This window comes from Pogona vitticeps, chromosome Z (assembly GCF_051106095.1).
Source record: "Pogona vitticeps strain Pit_001003342236 chromosome Z, PviZW2.1, whole genome shotgun sequence".
Taxonomy (NCBI): Eukaryota; Metazoa; Chordata; class Lepidosauria; order Squamata; family Agamidae; genus Pogona; species Pogona vitticeps.
In genome coordinates this window covers 99,089-111,091 of record NC_135799.1, presented here as the reverse complement: position 1 = coordinate 111,091, position 12,003 = coordinate 99,089, and positions in this window count along the sequence as shown.

The window sequence follows — 12,003 nt, the reverse complement described above, 5'->3', positions numbered from 1 at the left end:
CCGTTTCATCTGCAAGGGGTTGATGTTGCGTTCCATGTCCATCTGATTGCTCCTCAGAGTTATCTTCAGTTGGGACTTGCTCTATTGCCTTGCTTTGCGCACGTGTCACTGCTTGTATGGAAGCTGATTTTAAAGTGTGTTGGTGGTTAAGAAATGCTAGATCGTTTCCCAATAAAAAATCAGGTTTACCTTCATGCACTAATAGATATTTCGCACCTTTCCAATTCTTGTAGCTTAAGTGCACATACACGAGTGGTACGAATCGCTCGATTATTTCTCCTGATCCATATGTTTTCACTGGACATCTCAGGTTATTCAAGATTAGTTCTGGATCCACAAACTGTTTGTTAATTGATGAGATATCGGCAGCGGTATCCCTAGAGGCATTTATGGTCAAATCTCCCATAGAAAAATGTAGGGTTACCGGTTCTGAGAAACTTTTCAGTGACCAATATAACTGTTCTTCCGGTAGGATGCTACTGGGCTCTATAACTGAAAATTTCTCCCCTGAGGATGTCTGCTGGTTTACCGTTGTAGAGACTTGAGCTACTTGTAAGCCCATTATCCTTGGCACAATCCTTGGCTCCGTTGCTTGCATTTCACTGCTTTCAGAAAAATTTGGCTTGACTCCTCCTTGTCGCTGGGGTGGCACATTACATAGTTGATTAATTTCATGTGGTTCTGCTGGTAACTCTTCTGGTATTTCTAGTGGTGTTGCACTGAGATAATCCACTTTAGGGGTCGTTGGCTTGAATTTCCGTGGAGTGGGTATGGGTGCCTGCTGGAATCTCCTTGGTGCTGGTAAGGGTGTCTGCTGAAATCTCCGTGGGGCAGGTAATGGGGTTTTGCCAACTGGCTTCTCCTCTTGACTAGTTGATCCCGCCAGTCGTGGACAATCCCTTTTTAAATGGGCTCCTCCGCATTGAAAGCAAGTCAAGGGTGACCTAGTCTGGCTAGTGTCCATGCTTCTTTGCTCTCCAGCAAAAGACTGTCTTGGTTCAGGAACCACTGTTTTCTTAGCTTCATATAGGCTCTGCCTCCTAGGCACTTCTGGAATAGGCCTTACTCTGGTGGTAGGTTCACTTTGCTTGAAGGAAATAAATCCATCATCTTCCTGTTCACAAGTCAGGTTTCCACTATCCAGGTTCCCTAAGGAACCTCTGGCTCTCTCTCTCTCAGCAGTTTTGCTCTGTAAAATCTGTAGTTTCAATTCATGGTATCTTCTTGCTTGAAGTTCACTAGCTAGGTGTGCATTCACCCATTGTTTCTGGCTCTCCATGAAGTCTGCCATCATCAGGGTAAGCTGCTCTTGCAACCTGAAACTCGCATCCCTTTTATCTGCTGGACTGCTGCTGGCCTTTGCTTCCATTAACCTTTGGGCATCTTCTTCAGTAAATCTTGTGACAGCACTCCTCATATGAAATTCTTTGGGTATCTGTAGCGATCTACTAATAGTTGTTGATCTTGCTCCATACTGCAGTAAGGAACTATGCTCCATTGCTGACAAAATCTCCTTATCCACTGATAATTCAGGCAGTGAACACCGACTGCTAAAAGCCATTTTTCCTTTTTTTTCCCCCTCTCTTCCTCCCTGCAGCCTTGGCCGAAGCACGGGAGGAGCAATAAAACAATTAAACTGTCAGCTTTGACTGATCCTACTTTCCCTCCAGGAAATCCTTTTGGCTCTGGCTTGGGGGTAGGAAATTTTCCCTTTTTTAACTTTATTTAATTACTTTTAAATTACTTTTATTATCCTGGCTGCTCCTTATAGACTCCTGCTACACTCAAAACAATTTTGCCACTCTGTCACCTGAGTGAATCGAGCTGGCACTTTTTAAACAACACAAAGCTTGTTCCTTAGAACTCTTAAGCCACTGGCAGAATCTCTCCTTGCATTACTTTAGCCTGAGCTTTCTGCATAGGAGTCTTCTCCAGTCACAATAATTTACAACCTTCCCTGCTTTGCTCTGAAGCTCACGCCAGAGAAGTTTCTCTTGTCCTTTATTTAGCAGTGTGTATCTGCTTGCTCACACATCTGCCTTCATAAAACAATTACAAGCGCTAATTCAGCCCTTGAGCAAAGCACAACCCAAGCTGCAACTCTTTAAGCTGCCAGCATGGCATAAACACAGCACATGGATTTGTATCCAAACACAGCCACCATGGCTTGTAAATCAAATCCCATCTGCCACTATACTGTAAACACGGCACGTGAGACTCAGATCCCAAGATGCCACCATGTGGTAAACACGGCACGTGAATAATATCCCACCGCTGCCACCATGTGGTAAAAGCGTTCCTTAGAACTGCCTTTACACGAGCCAGAGAGGGATTCAGAATGATTAGTCCCTAATGCTAGCAAAACCGGGTCCTGTAATTCTGCCCTAGGCGACTTCTCACTCCTTCACCCAAGTCTGTCTCGATTTTAAACAAACAATCTGGAAGGTCTGCTCTTCCTCTTTTTACTTTAGGACCCTCTTTTGGTAATATGGTAATGTGGCCAGATCAAAACAATCTTAGTCAAAAATATCCAATTTACTATAGTAGCTTGGTCTATACAAGGAGACAGCTTACAGACAATTTGTCTTTTTATATTTTATTACAAAACATACCATTTCAACAATCTTATTTTAACGTCACTTAGTATTTCCAAAATAACCCCCAGCCTTAGCCACCAGTCATTTCCTCTATAAAGTGAAAACAATAAAATGACTATCTAGATCTTAAATAAGCATTCTTACGCAGTCTTCTGATTAAAGTTCTGCCAGACGCATCTCTCTCCATGTGTCGTCTATGGCTGTCGTGAAAGCAAACTCTTCCCCCGTCTCTCTTCTCCGTCCTTCTCCTTTCTTCTTCGCCCATCTTCCTTAAATTAAGAAGCTATGTCCTTGTCCATCGAGGAGTTGAGATAAGATAAGGTCAGCTTGCTCTTCTTAACTTTTTTTTTTCTTTAGCTGGAGAAGAACTGACCTTGTACATTTTCTCTCTAATTAGCACCTGGGCATAAGCAGATTTCTAGCTTTTTCGTTGCAGCTCTGAACTAAATCCTATGAAATACAATTCTATTCTATTTTCATAATCAAATTCATGACAATGGGCACGAATCCCATAGAAGAAATGGAGTAGCCCTCATAGTCAACAAGAGTGGGAAAATCTGTAATGGGATATAAAGTCAAAAATGATAAAATGATTTCAATACAAATCCAAGGCAGGTCTTTCAACATCACAGTCATCCAGGTTTATGCACCAACCACGAATGCTGAGGAGATTGAAATTTTATGAAGACTTCCAACACCTTCTAGAACAGACACCAAAGAAGGATGTTCTTCTCATTCTAGGGGATTGGAATGCTAAAGTAGGGAGTGAATAGATGAACTGAACAACAGGAAAGTTTGGCCTTGGAGTGTTACATACAGCACTGATGTTACCTGTCTGTCATGGGTTGGAGGGAAAGTTCCATCCTATGGGGAGTGGAAGGCGGGACATCAGGAGGAGGGGCTGTACTGTATATATATATGGAGCTTGTGTGGAGAAGTTTAGAAGCTGAAGGAAGATGAAGCTGGAGTGGGAGTCTGTGTGTCAGACAGGGTACAACTGTGTGTCAGTCAGTACCTACCTGATAGGTTCAGGTGTCTTTATGGGTAGCCAGAACTGATAGGTTCAGGGTCTGTGCTTTATTTAAAGGTGTTCTGTGTGAACCAAACTGTTGTATGTATGATTGAGACTAAGCCACGTTACTGTATCTTATTCACTTGATCATTTTATTTTCCCTGTGTGTTATTTAAATAAACCTTATTCCTTTGTTTGTTAAAAATCCATTCCTGGTCTGTGTGACTCCTTACAGGGAATGGTTGGTGGCAGCTTAGTGAAAGTGTGGTATCCTCCAGTAGGTCTGGGGTTGTCACATTGATTGGTGTCCAGCGTGTGGGATACGACTGGTCCAGTTGTCCAGTGGTCCAGCAAAGCCTTGGCAAGTGTGCCCAGAGCAAGGGGGGTCTAGTCAGGGACAATCTGAGAGCGCGTAGGTAATCTTCTAGGCTTACCTCACGGGGAGGTAGGCTAGTGGAAGAACGTGTAACCTCAGATTGGTGGGACTAGATTAGGGAGCTCTGAGGCAACCGGTTTTGGCGGGAAAAAGCTGAGGCAAAGCTGTGTGAAGTAACAGTGATCTAGCCTGTCTGCTGAGAGGCCTAGCAGAGGGGGGTGGATTCTGGCTGGCAACAGTTGCAAGTTAGTGCTGAAGGAACAGCAGCAATCTATAGAAGGCTGTTTCTGAGGCAAAAGAAAAAAAAGTGATCGCTTTATTTTGAGGCTTGACTTTTGAAAGCAGCCTGTTCTGGGGGGGGGATTATGCCCTTGACTCGAAGCCAAATGGCGGAAATGGGTGAAGTGAAAGACCCACAGGTGGACCAAGGTTCTGAGGAGGAATTTGGCTCAGTGCAGGATGAGAGCACGGGAGAACAGAACCCAGAACTCAGAAAAATGGTCCTAGCCCAACAGCATGAACTGAGGATGAGGGAAATAGAAAGGGAAGAGAAACAAAGGCAATTTGAAATGGAGCAAAGGGAAAGAGAGAAACAAAGACAATTTGAAATGGAGAGGGAGAGAGAGAAAATTGCTCTGGAAAAAGAAAGGATGGCGTTTGAGTTAAGAAAATTGGAACTGATGAACCAGAACAATAATAACAATAGGGATTCTGAGGTGGGCCAATTGTCTAAAACTGACCTGAAGAAATTCCCTGTGTACCACAAGGGAGATTGCCCTGAGGTGTTCTTTTCCCTCGTGGAAAGAGCGTTTGTGGACTTCTCAGTAAGGGAAACTGAGAAGATGACCATTATGCGATCTTTAATCAGTGGCAGCCTGGCAGAAGTCTATGCAGAGATGCCAGAGGAACTGCTAAAAGACTTCGCTGAGTTTAAAAAACTGGTGTTTGCCAGACATGGGATAAATGCGGAACAGCTGAGGCAAAGATTCAGGTCACTCACAAAGAAACCAGAGCAGACTTTTACCCAAGTGGGGGCCCAACTGGTGAGGCTGCTAGAGAAATGGCTATCTCAGGAGGGGACAGAAACCTACCAGCAGCTCAAAGACCTGATAGCGCTGGAACAGTTTTATTCAGTCCTGCATGGGGAACTGAAGTTCCAGGTGAGGGAAAGGAAACCAAAATCTGTGGCAGAAGCGGCAGAGATCACAGATTTTATTTCCCAAATAAGAAAGCCCTTAGGTGAGGGGAAATCGATAGGTAAACCTAAAGAAACCTACAGCAAGTACTCTCAGGGACCAGGGAAAAACCAGCAAGGGGGAGGGGCCCATGTTGAAGGGAAGCCCTCAGACATGAAACCACCAAGACCTCAGATTTTGGAGGGAAAACCAAAAACAGATGAGAAAGACTCCAAGTACAGCAGAAAATGTTATTTCTGTCAAGGAAAGGGCCATCTAATCTCAGAGTGTGAGAAATTAAAGCAGCTAAAAGGAAATGTGCCTCATGATTTGAGTGGAACCAAGCCAAAAGCTGTGTTCTGTGTCCAGAAAGAGCAAAGCTCCTTGCCACTGAGGGAGCCTGTTGCCATGGCTACTCAATCTGGAACAGTTACATCTGCTGATCAGGCTGGGGAAAATGGTCCTCTTGTGGAGGTCAAGCGCTGCTTACTAGTGAGAACAGATTCGCAGTTGTTTGAAACCGCAGGGGTGGACGTAGGAATACTTGACCATCAGTATAGGGGGCTAAGGGATACTTGTTCCCAGGTGACCCTGTGCCATCCAGACATTATTCCTAGGGAGTATATAATCCCAAATGAGAGCCTAAAGGTGGCAGGAATTGAGGGACAGGTGATCTCACTGCCAGTAGCTGAGGTACCTGTGAGCTTTCAAGGCTGGAGGGGAGTTTGGCGGCTAGCGATTTCATCGACTCTGCCAGCAGCCGTGCTCGTGGGAAATGACCTGGCTGAACATGTGAAACGGGTGCTAGTGATTACACGCTCACAAGCTACCACGGGGACAGTTCAGGGGGGTACTGGAGAGCCCGAGACGGAAGCAGATGGGGGTAGTCCCGAAGCTGTGGTGGAAACCTTAACCAGAGACAGCAGATTTGGCCATGAGCAAAAGGCAGACGCCACTCTCCAAAAGTGTTTTGAACAGGTGACCGACGCCCAGCTAACACCTGAAGCCCCAGCGAGATTTCACGAGAGAAAGGGAATTTTATATAGAGAGACCCTGATGAATATCTCAAAAGGGGGAGATGGGATCCGAAGTCAGCTAGTGGTACCTGAAAAGTATCGCCCCATGATCTTACAAAGGGGGCACTCGGACATGTTTGCTGCGCACTTAGGGGTGAACAAAACACAGCAGAGAATCACACAGAATTTTTACTGGCCTGAAATAGGGAAGCAGATCAAGGAGTTCTGTAAACAATGTGATGTGTGTCAGAGGCAGGGGAATAACCGTGACAGGACCAAAGCAAAGTTGTGCCCTTTGCCTGTGATTGACACTCCGTTCAAATGCATAGGGGTGGATATTGTGGGACCTTTGCCCAAGGCCACAAAGAGGGGAAACAGGTTCATTCTCACCATTGTGGACCATGCCACGAGGTACCCTGAAGCCATTCCCTTGACTAACATTGAAACTAACACAGTGGCAGATGCCTTGGTGGGGTATATGTCCAGGATGGGATTTGCCTCAGAAATAATCACAGATTTGGGCGCATCGTTTACATCGAAGCTCATGAAACGGTTATGGCAAATCTGTGGAATTAAACACAAGGAAACCACTGCCTATCACTCCGAAAGTAATGGGTTAACTGAGAAGTTCAATGGGACTCTGATGCACATGATTAGGGCTTACTTGGCGGAGAATCCAAACAATTGGGACCAGAAGCTGCAATCCCTTTTGTTTGCTTATCGATCAGTGCCACAAGCCAGTACCGGGTTCAGTCCGTTTGAACTTTTGTTTGGGAGAAGGGTGAAAGGTCCACTTGATTTGATCAAACAAAATTGGGAGCAGATCACCCAGGATGACCCACAAGACGTTGTGATATATATAGACTCTTTAAGCAATGACCTAAAGAGAAACCTAGAGCTAGCAGCAGAGACCCTGCAAGCTCAAAAGGTCAGAAAGAAAGCTTGGGATGACCAGAAAGCCAGGGAGAGGCACTTTAACCCAGGGGAGGAAGTGCTTTGGCCTAGGCCCTGCAAAGAGAACAAACTGCAGCTGGGTAGCCCAGAAATAAAATACTTGGGTCACATAGTAGGGGGAGGAGTGATCAAACCCCTAGAGGCCAAGATAGAAGCAGTTCGTGATAGGCCCAGACCCAACACCAAGAAAAAAGTCAAATCATTTCTTGGGTTGGTGGGCTACTACAGAAAGTTCATCCCGAGGTTTAGCGAGATGGCGACTCCGCTGACCGATCTGACGCGGAAGAAGACTGATGACCGCATCCCGTGGACCAGCGACTGTGAGGAGGCGTTCCAGAGGTTGAAGGAGGCGCTCGTCAATTATCCAGTGCTGCGTGCTCCAGACTTCGACCGGGAGTTCATCATCTACACCGATGCGTCTAACAGCGGGGTAGGAGCAGTTCTTTGCCAGGAGGATGAAAATGGTGACCAGCATCCAGTGTCCTACTTGAGTAGGAAACTCCAGAAAGGTGAGAGACATTTGGCAACCGTGGAAAAGGAGTGCCTGGCCATAGTATACGCGATTCAGAAGGCCAAACCTTACATCTGGGGAAGACATTTTGTTCTGTGCACTGACCACTCACCACTGCAGTGGTTAAAGACAATGAAAACCCACAATAGTAAACTTATGAGGTGGGCTTTAAACCTGCAAGACTATGACTTTGAAGTGAAGGTGGTCAGAGGGTCAGTGAACTGTGTTGCTGACGCCTTGTCAAGAAGACCCGAAGAATGAAGATGGCGAAGAAACATGGACTATGTATATATTTTGGTGACCAAAGGTTAAATGTACTTGTTTATTAAACATGCTTGGTTTGTATGAATAAAGGTAACTTGATGTATTGTAAATGGTAAATGTTTAAATGCCTAATTGATATGTTTATCCTAGAGTAAGTATGGTATTGTATGTTATTGTATAACTGTTTTTGTATGTTTTGGATCCAGGTTGTTTTTTGGAGAAAAGCACTTTAGCTTTTCCCCTACAAAACAACTTATAAAGAGGGGAGGTGTTACATACAGCACTGATGTTACCTGTCTGTCATGGGTTGGAGGGAAAGTTCCATCCTATGGGAAGTGGAAGGCGGGACATCAGGAGGAGGGGCTGTACTGTATATATATATGGAGCTTGTGTGGAGAAGTTTAGAAGCTGAAGGAAGAAGAAGCGGGAGTGGGAGTCTGTGTGTCAGACAGGGTACAACTGTGTGTCAGTCAGTACCTACCTGATAGGTTCAGGTGTCTTTATGGGTAGCCAGAACTGATAGGTTCAGGGTCTGTGCTTTATTTAAAGGTGTTCTGTGTGAACCAAACTGTTGTATGTATGATTGAGACTAAGCCACGTTACTGTATCTTATTCACTTGATCATTTTATTTTCCCTGTGTGTTATTTAAATAAACCTTATTCCTTTGTTTGTTAAAAATCCATTCCTGGTCTGTGTGACTCCTTACAGGGAATGGTTGGTGGCAGCTTAGTGAAAGTGTGGTATCCTCCAGTAGGTCTGGGGTTGTCACATGGAGTTCAAAACGAAGCAGGGCAAAGGCTAATTGAGTTTTGTCAAGAGAACAAGCAGGTAATCACAAACAGTCTTTTCCAACAACACAAGCGGCGACTCTACACCTGGACAGCACCAGATGGGCAATGCCGAAATCAGATTGATTATATTCTCTGCAGCCAAAGATGGAGATTCTCCATACAGTCAGCAAAAACAAGACCTGGAACAGATTGTAGCTCTGATCATCAGCTTCTCATAGTAAAAATTCAAGCTTAAACTGAAGAGAGCAGGAAAAACCACTGGGCTAGTCAGGAATAATCTAAACCAAATCCCTTATGAATACACAGTAGAAGTGAAGAATAGATTTAACGAACTAGATTTGGTGGACAGAGTGCCTGAAAAACAGAAACAAAATGCAAGGTGTTGGGAAATGATTCTGCTGATGGGACAGAGCAGAGCTTATTATTAGTTATATAGCTATGATTTTTCCATAAATCTATTTATTTTCCATATATCTACGTGTATAAGTTAAGCCCAGTAGAAATCTTATAGGATGAAGAAATGCTGTAGTGTTTATACGTAGTGCTTAGGAGTTGTACTATAGGCAGGAATTTGCAGCAGTAGGCGTTTTTATGGAGGTAATAAATACAGCTCTGACAGGATGCTGGAAACAGAAACTGCTGAGAGAACTGATAAGGGAGTCTGAGAAGCTGGGAGGCAGAAAGAGACGGTGGATTTCCAGCATGCTGAAAGAGCTACAGCAAAAGTTTTTCTTGTGTCCATGACTGATTACTTTACAGAACCATAAAATAGCGAGCTGGCTTCTCGCTATAGCAAGACAGATATGGAAAGTTACAGAAAATTGAATGCAAACTTCCAAAGAATAGCAAGGAGAGACAAGAGAGCCTTCTTAAATGAACAGTGCAAATAAATAGAGGAAAATAATAGAAAAGGAAAAAACAGAGATCGGTTTAGGAAAATTGGAGATATTAGAGGAACATTTTGTGCAAAGATGGACATGCTAAAGGACAAAAATGGGAGGGACCTAACAGAAGCAGTCAAGAAGAGGTGGCTAGAACACACAGAGGAATTATACCAGAAAGATCTGGATGTCCCAGACAACCCAGATAATGTGGTTGCTGACCTTGAGCTGGACATCCTGGAGAGTGAAGTCAAGTGGGCCTTAGAAAGCATGGCTAACAACAAGGCCAGTGGAGGTGGTGGCATTCCAGTGGAACTATTTAAAATCTTAAAAGATGATGCTGTTAAGGTGCTACATTCAATATGCCAGTTACTTTGGAAAACTCAACAGTGGCCAGAGGACTGGAAAAGATCAGCCTACATCCAAATCCCAAAGAAGGGCAGTGCCAAAGAATGCTCCAACTAACGTATAATTGCACTCATTTCACACGCTACCAAGATTATGCTCAAAATCCTCCAAGGTAGGCTTCAGCAATATGTGGACCAAGAACTCCCAGAAGTACAAGCTGGATTCCGAAGGAGCAGAGGAACTAGAGACCAAATTGCTAACATGCGCTGGATTATGGAGAAAGCCAGAAAGTTTCAGAAAAACATCTCCTCCTGCTTCATTGACTATGCAAAAGCCTTTGACCTGGGATTCAATCCGAGGTCGCGGGCTCAAGGTTGACTCAGCCTTCTATCCTTCCAAGGTCGGTAAAATGAGTACCTAGTTCGCGGGGGGGGGGGGGGCAATGTTTAGCCTGCATAAATAATGTTAAGCTGAAGTTAAGCTATTTAATTTAAATCTTCAAATACAAAGTATTTTTCTAAATACATTTGTCGGTCATAAATTTTTGCATCTTGAGAGAAAGACAAAGCACGGAGCTTCTGTCAGCTCTCTCTCATTCCCTCCAGAGGGGCAACATCTACGCTTCCACCAAGGACACTGTTTGTATCCACGTATCAAATGTTTTCTTGCCATTTTACAAAATAAACATATATTAGAGAAAACGGAGAAAGAATTGAAGGAAATATGGAGGATAATTTGTAAGAGATGGTAGTAAGAAAAGCCTAATTTGATGCACTATCAAATGTGTAACAATGGGTTAGTACATTAAAAATATTTCTTTAGGATGAAACCAATAAAGAAAGATTTGAAAGACTGGCAAAACATAATTAACAGATTTTGAAATGGTGACGAAAAAGCAAGGATTAATAAAAAGTACTGGTATTAATATCAGAAACTAGGACAAACCAACATGAATTTGACACAACTATGGGAGGCAGTGGAAGAGAGGAGGGCCTGGCGTGCCCTGGTCCATGGGATCACGAAGAGTCAGACATGACTAAACGACTAAACAACAACAACAGGAGGATTAGGTTTTCCAAGGAGAAGGGAGCTAGCACCTCATGGGATTTGGAGACTCTCCCTCTCTTAATGCAGCCTAAATAGCACTGGCCTTTTTTGCAGCCACATCACACTTTTGGCTCATGTTCAACTTGTGACCTAAGATGATTCCAAGGTCCTTCTCGCTCCTAGTACTGCTGAGCCAGGTATCCCCTGTCTTGTAATGGTGTGAAATAGTAGGAGAAACCATGGAACCCAGAGACTCTCCAGAGGCCAAGAGGTGAAGAGGTGGAGCAGGAGTCCCCCAGAACCACTACCGTTCACAGAGCGACATTCCACAAGGGGAAATCCCAGAAGCTGACAGTCCGACAGTCCCCAGCTTCTCTCCCAAACCCAAGTCAAAGGTCAGGGCTATTTTTCAGCAAGTGTGGATGGCAGGGAGCAGAAGAGAGGGTGTCCTGTGTAGACTGACTTAACTTTTCCCAGTCCTGCCGTCAATATTCAGGCTGCCCTTTCCTAAGGGAAGCCTGGCAACTATTTCTACTGCTGGCAACACACTGGACCTTTTTCTTTAAAATCGTGGCTACAGAAGCACAATATCCCACATTCAGACTGTCAGGTTATATAAGATAAGCCAAATAAAACAGAACCTGAATTTTACAGCCATGAACATTCGGTACAGAGACCATGTACACAGTGTCAGCAGGTGTGCCCGACAAGGACACCGGAATACACAACTTAAGGGTGAAGATGATGTCAGGTCTCTGACCACAGTCTGGACATTGTGGGATAGTCTATATGGCCACCGGGTGATGACTTATTTCTCTTGGCTCATGCAGAGGGTTGTGTATTTTTACGCTGTTGCTGCTGTATATAAATGGCAATAAACTTAGTTGCTAGAAGTCTAGTCTATCTGCCTGATTTTCTTGACTGCTGGGACTGGAACAAGGAGCTTCGGGAACAGGTGCTGCTAAAAGACTGCGCCACTCTGACATAAGCACTACTGAGGCTGATGAACAGTTCTGGAGGTCTCCAAAGC